This window comes from Nuphar pumila, chromosome 1 (genome assembly GCF_984573655.1).
Source record: "Nuphar pumila chromosome 1, dmNupPumi1.hap1.1, whole genome shotgun sequence".
NCBI lineage: Eukaryota > Viridiplantae > Streptophyta > Magnoliopsida > Nymphaeales > Nymphaeaceae > Nuphar > Nuphar pumila.
In genome coordinates this window covers 33,060,904-33,072,690 of record NC_143249.1, presented here as the reverse complement: position 1 = coordinate 33,072,690, position 11,787 = coordinate 33,060,904, and the positions used below count along the sequence as shown (strand labels likewise).

Below are 11,787 nucleotides of genomic sequence, written 5' to 3'. Positions count from 1 at the left end.
AGTTTTTCATAAGGAGAAATGTTTTGAAACTTAGATGATGAAAGTCTGTTTATAAGATATACAATTTTCAAACAAGCTTCAACCCAAAAATATTTTGGAACATTTTTTGAAATCAAAAGAGTTCTAGTAGTCTCAATTATGTGCCTATGTTTTTTCTCAGCTAGTCCATTTTGTTGCGGTGTATAAGCACATGATCTTTGATGAACAATTCTATTATTTTCAAAATATGTTTTGAAATCATTAGCATAAACTCTCCCCCAAAGTCGGAGTGAAAGATGAAACTTTCAGCTTTAAATTGATTTTTAATATGGTTATGATATTTTTTAAAGTTTTCAAAAACCTCATACTTGTGCCTAAGAAAATATATCAAAGAAAATCTAGTATAATCATCAACAAACCACCTTTAGATATGATGGGGAAAGAACCCATGCACATCCCAGTGCACTAATTCAAACGGTTTAGAGAAAAAGGTCCTTTTGGGAAAGGAAAAAGCTCTTCGTTTTGCCAAAAACACAATCTTCACAATGGACTTTTTCATTACAAAATTTGTTCATATGGAGTACATGAAATCATTTTGATAAAGCAGGATGTCCTTGTCTTTTGATGCTACAAAATTAATTTCACATTTTGAACATTACAACAAAAATTGCTTTTTGGAAGAAGAAGACGATCCATGTAGTAGAGGTCCCCTTCTCCAATATGCTTCACGGACTGAAGATCCTTTACAAAACATTGTTTAGAATCTAGATGAAAAGGAGACACTATAACCATGGTCAGTAATTTGCAAAACAGAAAAAAGATTTAAATTTGACTGAGTCTTATTATTGTTATATATATATATATATTTTAAAATATATATACATATATATAGCCGAGTCCTCATGTCCAATATTTTTGAAATTGCGCCGCACCCGTGTCGCACCCGCACCCGCACCCGCACCCGCACCCGCACCCATGTGACATAGGCTAACACATAAACCTTTCAAAAGAGAGAGAACACAAATATACAAAAATATAATCTTATTTTACAAATGCTTAGAACAAACAAAACCATGAGGAGGGGCCAACGGCCTCTTTATATAAAAGAGGGAATATTGGGGAGCTCCCCAATGGTCATATTTATGACAGTTGGAGAGCCCCAACAGCTCTATGGTCATATTGACCATAAAGCCCCTAATCTAAAGATTAAATTACAAAAATAAAATTAAAAATGAAAAACCAAAACTGTACCTAATGGACAGCGCCTATTACATGTACAAATGACCAAAATACCCTGGTCAAATACCCAAATTACATAGCCCTATATATATATATAAGATAACACAATACATTTTAACAATTTAGTGCCTCAAATTTACTGATTTTTGTGTATATTTTATTAGTAAATAAGTTGATAAATTAAAGATATATAAGCTATATATAGCCTATATGCAATATGGGTGGCAAACGATAAGTTTCCGATATATTAACTTGTGACCATGGTGCGAAGTAGATTTTGAGAAGGGAAGACCTCAAATGTGCATTCCAATCAGATTTGGGTTTATTTAATTGGATTATTTTAGAATTTGGACCAGGTCTAGATCATTATTCAATATCTGATCTATGTCTGAACATGGATCGAATCCGACCTCTTTTTCCTAGAAACCTTGTTTATAGTTTTTCTTACCAGATATATATTACCATATAGATTAATATTTAATACTCGAATTGGACCTACCTCATCATATATCATTCAGATCCCAACTTATTGCACTCAATTTTGAGTTCAGATTCAGATCCAGATCTAACACTGTGTCACATAGGTGCGGATCTATGTCACATGGGTGCGGGGTTGCGGCACTTTCAAAAAACTTGGGTGTGGGGGTGCGGCAAAAATATAAAATATATATATATACATATATATATATATACATATATATATATATATATGTTAAGATTAGTCGTCTTAGATGGATGTAGCTGAGATGCGGATGCTTAGATGGATGTGTGGAAATACAATAAAAGATAAGATTCGGAACGAAGAGATACGTAAGAAGGTAGGTGTTGCACCCATTGAAAATAAGATGCGAGAGAATCGTTTACGGTGGTTTGGACATATTCGGCGAAGGCCTAATGATGCTCCAGTTAGAAGGTTGGAGAAATGGGAAAATATATTAGTTAAAAGAGGTCGGGGTAGGCCTAGGAAGACTTGGATGGAGATGATAGGAAAGGATATGAATGCTTTGAACCTCACCGAGGACATGGCGTTGGATAGAAATGATTGGAGGAAAAGGATTCATGTGGAAGACCCAAAATGAATTTCTTTTTTGGTTCATATCGCTGACCCCAATTGTTTTGGGATGAAGGCGTAGTTGTTGTTGTTGTTGTTGTATGTTAAGATTAGTCGTCTGGATTATGTTTTATTTTTAAAATGTTCCTTTTTGATATTTAATATACAAATGAGGGACCCATATGTAATTTCTCTTTAGGCTAACCTCTATTTAAACTAGAGGATAGTAGCCCTAATGAAATATAACGATTTTCTCTCTCTCTCTCTCTCTCTCTCGGTTCCTGAGTGCTCCATGAACTGTCTCAACATGGTATCAGAGCTGGCGACCTTGGGGGTGACTTCGGGGTCTGCGCCAAAGTATGCGTGAAGAGTACCAGATTGCGTGAAGGGGCGTGACTTCTGGCTCTGCGCCAAAAGCGTGCGTGAAGGGTACCAGTTCAAGTCGAGGTGGAAGTATGGTTCGGTTGATCAAATCTGGTGGATACAGGTACGTTGCAGTAATGTTGAAGTGAAGTGGGTGGCGGCCTGTTTCTTTTTTCTTCGTGGATGTGGGTGACGACCAGATTTGTCGTGGGAACTCTTATAGTCGCAGATCTGAATATTTCTTTGGATCTGATCACAGATCTGGGTGTTGGATATTCATGGATTTGGATGCTGATTTTTTTTTTGGATTGGCTCTTTCCGATTGATCTGGGGTTGCCGTGAATCCTATACAGCGCTTTCTTTTAGTTTTTTTTTGAGAATCCTGTACGATAAGGAGTCGTTGCTGTATCCTCTGTGATTGAACCAACGTGTGGAAGACAGATCTGGATTTCAGATCTGTGTCTAGGTCACTGTCGAGGCCTGATTTCAGAAGGCCTAAATTCAGCCAGATCTGAATATGGCTGAAGTTATATTTGTTGGAGCAGGTCAGCTAGAGTGATACAATCTTGAAGATTGTGGTGTGTGGATCGTGGAGAAGACTGATCAAGTGGGGATCGGGTCTATTGAAGGCTATAAGGGAATTGTTCTATGAGTGTCAGACGTTGATCTGGTACCAGATCTGACGTCAAAAATCTATTGGAGTTTTTTTGGAGTCATGCTTATACAAGTTCTGATGAATCTCGACGTCAGGTATGGAATGATATTATCTAAGCGTATGGTGACAGACCTCATCTGATTCAGTTGGCCAACTTTCTATTACGACTTTCCAATCTTTGTGCTGTTTTTTTTTGCTCAAAATGGTTCAGTAATGGTCGTGGATACAAATTATATATATTGTTTTTGTCGTGAACCTGCTTTCTACCTTTGGTTTGCCCATAGCTGGGTGCCGTGAAGAACAGTTTATATTAAATAGTAATAGTAATGGCGGATTTACAAAAAGGGGAGCAGAAATCAGATGCAGATTATTCCAATGATTTTGTAACTCTTAGCAGAACTGAATATGAAGAGCTTCTAGCCTTATGCCCATCCACTTCAAACTCTACTGTTGCTGAGGTTGCATACTCTGGAAGTGATGGTCTATCAGGCCACGGTGGTAGGTGAATCATTGACTGAGGAGCATCTAGACACTTGTGTGGAAATTCATGTAATTTTTCAAATTTAAAACCCGTGTCTGATAAAAAAGTAGTTCTTGGTGATGGCAGTTCTTCTCCAATTGTAGGGCAGGGAAGCATGTCTATTTCCCCCATTCTTCAATTGTCAAATGTTCTTCATGCTCCTGCCTTTCCACAGAATTTGTTGTCTCTCAGTCAAACGACAAAAGAGTTGAATTGTAGGGTGATTTTTGATCCTATGGGTTGCACCTTTCAGGACTTGCTGATGGGAAAGAGGATCAGTGCTGGCCATGAGGAAGGTGGTGTGTATTATTTACATCAACTAGTGGGTTCGGTCTACTCTGCTGTTACATCATCCTCAAGTCCTTTATTGTGGCATCGTCGTCTAGGTCACCTTCCAGTGCCAAAACTTCGTCGTGTCATTCCTCATATACCTCATTCGGTTTCGTTTCAATGTGAAACATGTCAATTGGGAAAACATTGCAGAAGCTCCTTTCCTTCTAGTCTAAGTCCGTCGAGTCAAAGACTGTTTGATCTTCTTCATGTCGATGTATGGGGTCCAAGTAGGATTCCTACTAGGACTTAGTGTCATTATTTGGTCATTGTTGATGACTTCTCAAGGTTATATTGGGTGTTCCTGTTAAAAGATCAGTCTCAAGGCCCTGTTATTCTTAAATCTTTAATTGCTGAAATAAAAACTCAATTTGACGTGTGTTAAAATTGTTCGCACTGATAATGCTCTGGAGTTCAAATCCAAAGACTTGCTTCAATTTTATTCTACTAATGGGATTCAACCTCAATTTTCATGTCCCCATGCATCCCAGCAAAATGGTGTGGCTGAGAGGAAGCATCGACAAATCCTCAATGTCGCTCGGTGTCTAATGATTCAATCCAATATGCCTGTGTCATACTGGGGAGATGCAATTTTGACTGCTGGCTTTCTTATAAATCGCATGCCTTCAAGTTCTGTAGAAGATCAAATCCCAATCCAAATTCTCTATCCATAGGTTCTTCTCTTTCCTATCCCCCCTAAAGTTTTTGGATGTGTGTGTTTTGTGCATAAACTGGGTCCTGATCGAGATAAACTTGCGTCACAGTCTATTAAATGTGTTTTCCTTGGGTATCCTAAGAATAAAAAAGGATATCGTTGTTATGACCCTATATCCCATAAAGAGTATGTCAGTGCGAACGTTACCTTCTTTGAGTCTATTCCATATTTTTCGAGTGCTACTCCAAGGTTACAGGAGAATCATGGTGATGTCCTCCCTCTGCCAATTCCTCCTTTTCCTTTAGAGTCGTTTCCTCCACAGCCTTTGGCTCCATCCTCTGGTGAGTCTCGCTACCGAAACCCTCCTATAGTATACACTCACAAGTTACCACCTACCACCATGCCCCCATTATCTTCTTCCCCTGAAGTAAGTATCTCTGAGCATACTGAAGTTTCTGCTCTTGATGATGATCTTCCTATTGCTCTGCGCAAAGCAAAAAGACAGCGTACCCTTCATCCCATTTCACAATTTGTTTCAGAATTTAATCTTGGGGCATCTCTGAAGAATTTTGTTTTGGCTTTGTCTGCCTCCTCTGTTCCGCTTCATCACAGTCAAGCTCTATTCGACCCCAAATGGGTGCAGGCTATGCGGGATGAGATGGATGCCCTGTGCTCTAGGGGCACTTGGGACTTGGTTGATCCTCCTACTGATGCAGATATTGTTGGCTGCAAATGGGTATATACCATTAAATATAACTCGGATGGGTCAATTGAACGGTATAAAACTCGGTTGGTTGCAAAAGGCTATACTCAGACATATGGTGTTGACTTTTTTGAAACTTTTTCCCCAGTCGCTCGACTTGGCACTATTCGTCTTGTTCTTTCTGTTGCTGTGCACTATGGATGGCCTTTGTTTCAGTTGGATGTCAAGAATGCCTTTTTGTATGGGGATTTGCATGAAACAGTCTACATGCAACAACTATTAGAATATGAAATATGGATTGGATATGGATCCGATATACAATATTTTTCCCTAGGCTTTGAGGTTCAGGGGGAGTGTCAGAAAGTGTGCAAGTTGAAGAAGGCTATCTATGGCCTGAAGCAGAGCCCTAGGGCATGGTTTCACAAATTATTTGAGGTAATGTCGGATTTTGGTTTTGTCAGGTCTGCTTCAGACCACTCCTTGTTTATCAAGAAAACTAGTTCTGGAATTGTGGTTATGGTGGTATATGTCGATGACATCATATTGACAGGGAGCAGTGCCCAAGATATTTCTGCAACAAAGGATCATCTTCAGAAACACTTTGTTATTAAAGATCTTGGTTCCCTTCGATATTTTCTGGGTATCGAGGCTGCGAGAAACAAAGAAGGCTTAGTTTTGTCACAAAGAAAATATGCGTTAGATTTATTAAAAGAGACTGGAATGCTAGGAGCGAAGCCTGCTAACATTCCTATGGATCCCAAAACCCATATGTTCGATGAGAAGTCTGAATATGTGGATAGTACCAGTTTTAGATCCTTGGTGGGTAAGTTGTTATATGTGACAGTCACTAGACCTGACATCTCATTAGCTGTGAGTAAAATCAGTCAATTCATGGATAAACCTACCAAAGTTCATTGGGATGCAACTATAATGGTTCTTAGGTATTTAAAGTCATCTTCTGGTAAAGGACTGTTGTTTAAACAAAATTCTTCCTTGGACGTTGTTGCTTACACTGACGCAAATTATGCGGGATCTATTAAAGACAGAAAGTCCACAACTGGATTCTGTGTTTTTGTGGGAGGAAATCTAGTTACCTGGAGGAGTAAGAAACAAACTGTTGTAGCCAGGTCGAGTGTTGAATCTGAATATCGAGCTATGACTCAGACCGCAGCTGAGATTATGTGGGTAAAATCAGTTTTGATCGGCCTTCAGGTGAAAGTATCCCTACCTATGTTGATGGTGTGTGACAATAGGGCTGCTACATATATTGCAAACAATCCAGTCTTTCATGAAAGGACTAAACATATTGAAGTTGACTGTCACTATGTACGTGTCTTGGTTCAGGCTAGTTATATTTGTACAGATCATATATCTTCTGAAGATCAAGTAGCTGATGTTTTTACCAAGGCACTCGCGAGGCCTAGTTTCTCTCATTGTTGTGACAAGCTGAGCATGATTGATATCTATGCTCTAGCTTGAGGGGGAGTGTTAAGATTAGTCGTCTGGATTATGTTTTATTCTTAAAATGTTCTTTTTTGATATTTAATATACAAATGAGGGACCCATATGTAATTTCTCTTTAGGCTAACCTCTATTTAAACTAGAGGATAGTAGCCCTAATGAAATATAATGATTTCCCCTCTCTCTCTCTCTCTCTCTCTTAGTTCCTGAGTGTTCCATGAACTGTCACAACAATATATATATATAATTTTTATGTTTTAAAAGAAAAAATAAATCCCGTGATGTTTTTGAAAACCCTACCCCTGTAAAACCCAGGATTTTAAAAAAATTTTGGGTCGGACCTGGGTCGGGTCTGGAGGCCAAGAAGAACTAGTTCGGGGGTGTAAAACCCAAGGTTTTCGAAAAAAAAACTTGCTTTTTGGTCGAACCCGGGTCGGGTCCGGACTCGGATCCGAACCGAGCACGCCCCACTCCGCAGGCCTATTTAAAGACCGTCAGGGTTAGGGTTTTCTCATGCGAGAAAACCCTAACCCCCCTTCGACTGCGCGCCCCCTTTCCCCCTTTCGCTTTGCCGCCACCACCCTCGTCCCTCTTCGCCCTCTCTCCTCTCCCGTCCTACCTCTAGCCTCCAGTCGACAGCCATCGGAGTCCCCCCGTCGGCCACCTACCACCGTCGACGACCTTAGCCGGAGCACCTCCCGACCTCCTGTCCCCGCTGCCATCTCTCCTCTCTGTGCTCACTCCCCTCCCCTCTCGTCCTCCTTCTTCGACAACTCGCCCGACGACCTCCGCATCCCTCTCCTTCTTGGTGACCTAGCCCATCGTCGGGATTGCGGGTGGGGTTGACATTGACGATTGCCGGATGTCTGCGATGAGGGAGAGGAGGTGGTGGCATCGGGCTCCCCTGAGAGACGTTGGGAGGAGAGGAGGCGAGCGAGAGAGCAGATCTGCGTGGGAGAGGAGAGCTGCGAAAGAGGATTGGGGCAAGCAAAAACAAATTTTTTTTTACGTCCAAAAATTGGACAAAAATAACCTTGGGTGCGGTCAACGCACTCAGGGTAGTGTTGACCGCACCGGGTGCCACACCTGCACGCGCACCCGCGTCGCGTCAACGTGGGTGCGGCACCTGCTTTGCCGAATCCGTGTGACTTAGGTGCGGATACAGGTGTGGATGCAGGGGTGTGGGGAGGCTATATATATAATTTTTAACAGTTTTAAGTTAACACTACCTGTATGTGTATGCATTTATGTATTTATATATAATATAGATAAAACTGAACTTGGTTAGGGTTAACTGAATCTACTTTTGGACAGCAATGGACCTCATTGTGGTTGACTTCACTTGACACAAAGGAAGTCCAACTGTCGTATCCGCATGGGTGTGGGTGCGGTGCCCTATTAGAAGAGTCTGTGTTACATAGATCTAGCATGACCTATCTAATACATTGACATCCTTATCTATAGGAAATCATTCTCCCCCTTCCCTTCCCTCTCTCCCTCCTTCCCTTCGGCAGGGATGCAAAGGTGTCTGACTTTTGACCCATGTTTGAACTGGATCCGACTCAATCCAGAACAAACTTAGTCGGGTATTGGACCAGGGTTAGAACTCAGAGAGGCATATATGGTCGGATTAGGGATGTCAATGGGTCAAGTTTGGTTCGGACTGAGGTGGTCTGTGATAGTTGTTATAAGAGGAGCTGGTTGGTAAAACCCATTGCTGACTTGCAAGAGTTCTTTATATTATTTGAGAGTGGTGATGCTCTTGAAGGTGGCTTTTCTTAGTACATCTGTTGTGTGATCCTGTTTCAGTGTGTGTACTGTTGTTGTTTAAGTTCACTTTCGGCCATTTTTTGGCTGTGGGCTCACTTGATTTTTTAACAAAGATTTTCTGCTTTTTTACTTTTAAAATTTAACAAAATCAGTTTTTAAATTAAGTAGATTCTATTCGATTCAATACACGCCAATTCAAATAATTTTCTTGAAAAAACCAATCTGTTTCATAATCTAATTTCGATAATGTTCAAAAATATGCAACCATGTGCCAAAGTTTAATTTCTTTAGCAAAATTTTATTGACTAGAACAAGTTGTCCTGGCAAAGCAAACAAAGATTTATTTGTTCAATGCTAATTTTTCTGTCAAATCAAACATAGGACAAAAATTTCTTGAGGACAGCTTGCTCAGCACAAGCTTGTCCTGAACAATCTGGTTTTACGAATCAAGCACACCCTTAAGCAATTGATTTTCAAACACAATTTAGAGTGGAGGTGCTTCTTTACTTGATTATGGATATGAATATTATTTTGTTTCCATTTACAGAAAAAACCGCAGGTACTGAATACTTAGAAGGATCAATTGCAAAACATGGAAAAGTCACCACATGATAGGGTAGAACCCTAAAAACTTCATAGTTCGATTTGTATAGACCGTCATTTTTGTCCCACATCTTCCTTTCATGATATGTATGTGAAATCTAGTGTTTGTTGCCTTTCAGTTGTTATTTGAAGTCAAAACCTGTCAATAAGTGAATCACACTCGATAGGAAAGTTGAATATTGGGGATACATCATCTGCCTTAGCTGGAACTTCATCAGTTAGCTTCAAGAGAAAGCTCGTTATTATTATAGTTATTGGAATGGCAGGTGTAGTCCCTGACTAAATGCGTTCCACAGTACTTTTTTCTTGCTTCATATGTTTTTCATGGATATGAAGTTTTTGTTAAGTCTGTCAATTAGCTTTCCAGATAATGTAACACAGCCAATGAATGTCTCTACACTCGTTCAGGAAGTGGAAAAACCACTGTTGCATCGGTTGGTTGGACATATACACTTGCATCAAATATCCGGGGATATGTCTTAAATCTTGATCCATCCATCATGTCCCTTCCATTTGGTGCTAATATCGATATATGAGACACTGTTATATATAAAAAAGTAATGAAGGATTTCAATCTTGGGCCAAATGGTGGTATTCTTACCTCACTAAATCTGTTCTCTACAAAGTTTGATGAGGTATCTATATTTTGTTGCTTACCTATTGTCTTCTCAGCTATGTTTATTTACATCTTTCAGATACATGCTTATTCTTTGCTGGCTTATGTAACAGGTGATATCAGTTATTGAGAAGCGAGCAGATCAACTAGATTATGTTCTTGTTGACACACCTGGCCAGATTGTAAATATTTACTTGGTTGGCTTCAGGGGCATAATCACTGAAGCTTTTGCATCAACATTTCCTACAGTGATTGCATGTCATTGACAATCCTCACTCAACAAATCCTGTAAATTTCATGAGCAACATGCTCTATGCTTGCAGCATAGTCTACAAAATGTGTTTGCCGTTGGTGTTTGACATTTAACAAAATTGACGTGGCTCGACATGAGTTTGCTTTGAAGGTATATGTACTTCTAGTTTGGTGTCTTTTGAGATATGGCATGATCTTATGCCTCGTGTAGAAATTTCTTAGTTTTGTTCTTCAATAAAGAATGTTGCAGTTTTCTGCACTTGGTAGAGACTGGTTTTTGGAAATGGCCTGATGGTACAATAACGGGAGTGCAAACTTTTTGTCTTTTCCTTGACATATTGTTAATGTTGTTACCGTTCAGTGGATGGAAGATTTTGATGTATTTCATGCTGCACTGGAGTCTGGTTCATCTTATACATCAACTTTGAGTAGAAGCCTTTCTCTAGTGCTCGATGAGTTCTACAGAAACCTCAAGTCTGTTGGAATGTCTGCACAGATGGAGTTCACAATTTCTTCAAGGCCATAGAAGCTAGTGCGGAGGAGTACATGGAGAGCTACAAGTACAAATCTCTGATGTTCCTTCTGTCAAATTAGTGTGCCTGCATTTAGGATATCCTCTGATGACAAACACTTTTCTTTTGCAGGGTTGATCTTTCTAAGAGATGAGCTGAGAAGCAGCGGTTGGAGGAAGAGCGTAGGCATGCAAACATGGAGGTTGAGGAAGGACATGGAGAAGACAGGATGTGAGACTGTAGTCTTGAGCACTGGTTTGAAGAAGAAAGAGGAAGAGGAGGATCTTGAAATTATCTGACATGGAAGAGGAAGAAGGTGATGGTGAAGATGTGGTTGCAAAATTCTCATGTTGAAGATGTGAATCAGTGCATTTTGGTTGATTAGAATAGAAGATGATTTGCTATATGGAGGGGATAGGATAAAGTCCAGAGTGTTTTTCTACCATCTGAGTTTGTGCAAAGTTTTTTTTTTTGTGTCCCCTTCTGAGGCAAGCTATCCCTCTCCCTTTTGTGGGTAATTTTGCTTTTGACTTATTCATTGATCATGTATGTTGCAGAGTGAAACTTCAGAGTAGGAAACATGGGAAGACAAATAGAGAGAACATGGATTGGTATACTGTTCATAGATTATTGAACTTGTAATTAACTTGTTTTGTTGATGAAAGGTTTCCTGACAAGTAGTGGCATGGTGACACTGAACCTGCCCTTCATTGTATTGTTCTTAAATGCTTAGGTAGATAAGTTTGGAGCATAGGAGGTAGTTCCTATAGAAGCATAAGGTTGATAAATCAGGGGCATTTTTACCCTATATGTTTTGAGGTTTGAACAATGGACTCATATTTTCAGTAATAACATCCTGGGACTAGGGGTGGCAATCGGGTCGGGTTGACGGGTCAGAATACCTCAACACAAACCCAACCCGTTTATTAAATGGGTCGGATGTGACAAACACGAACACAACCCATTTATTAAATGGGTAACCTGACACGACACGGTTAACCCGTTTAATAAACGGGCTGGGTCGACACAACACGATTACACGACACGGCGACCTGTTTATTAAACAGGTCGACCCGAT

General features: G+C 40.0%; 1 pseudogene; it reads left to right on the top strand.

Moving 5' to 3' along the window:
• Positions 1–3,613: 3,613 nt before the first annotated feature.
• Positions 3,614–11,424, top strand: LOC149848618 (GPN-loop GTPase QQT2-like; annotated as a pseudogene).
• The last annotated feature ends 363 nt before the right edge of the window (positions 11,425–11,787 follow it).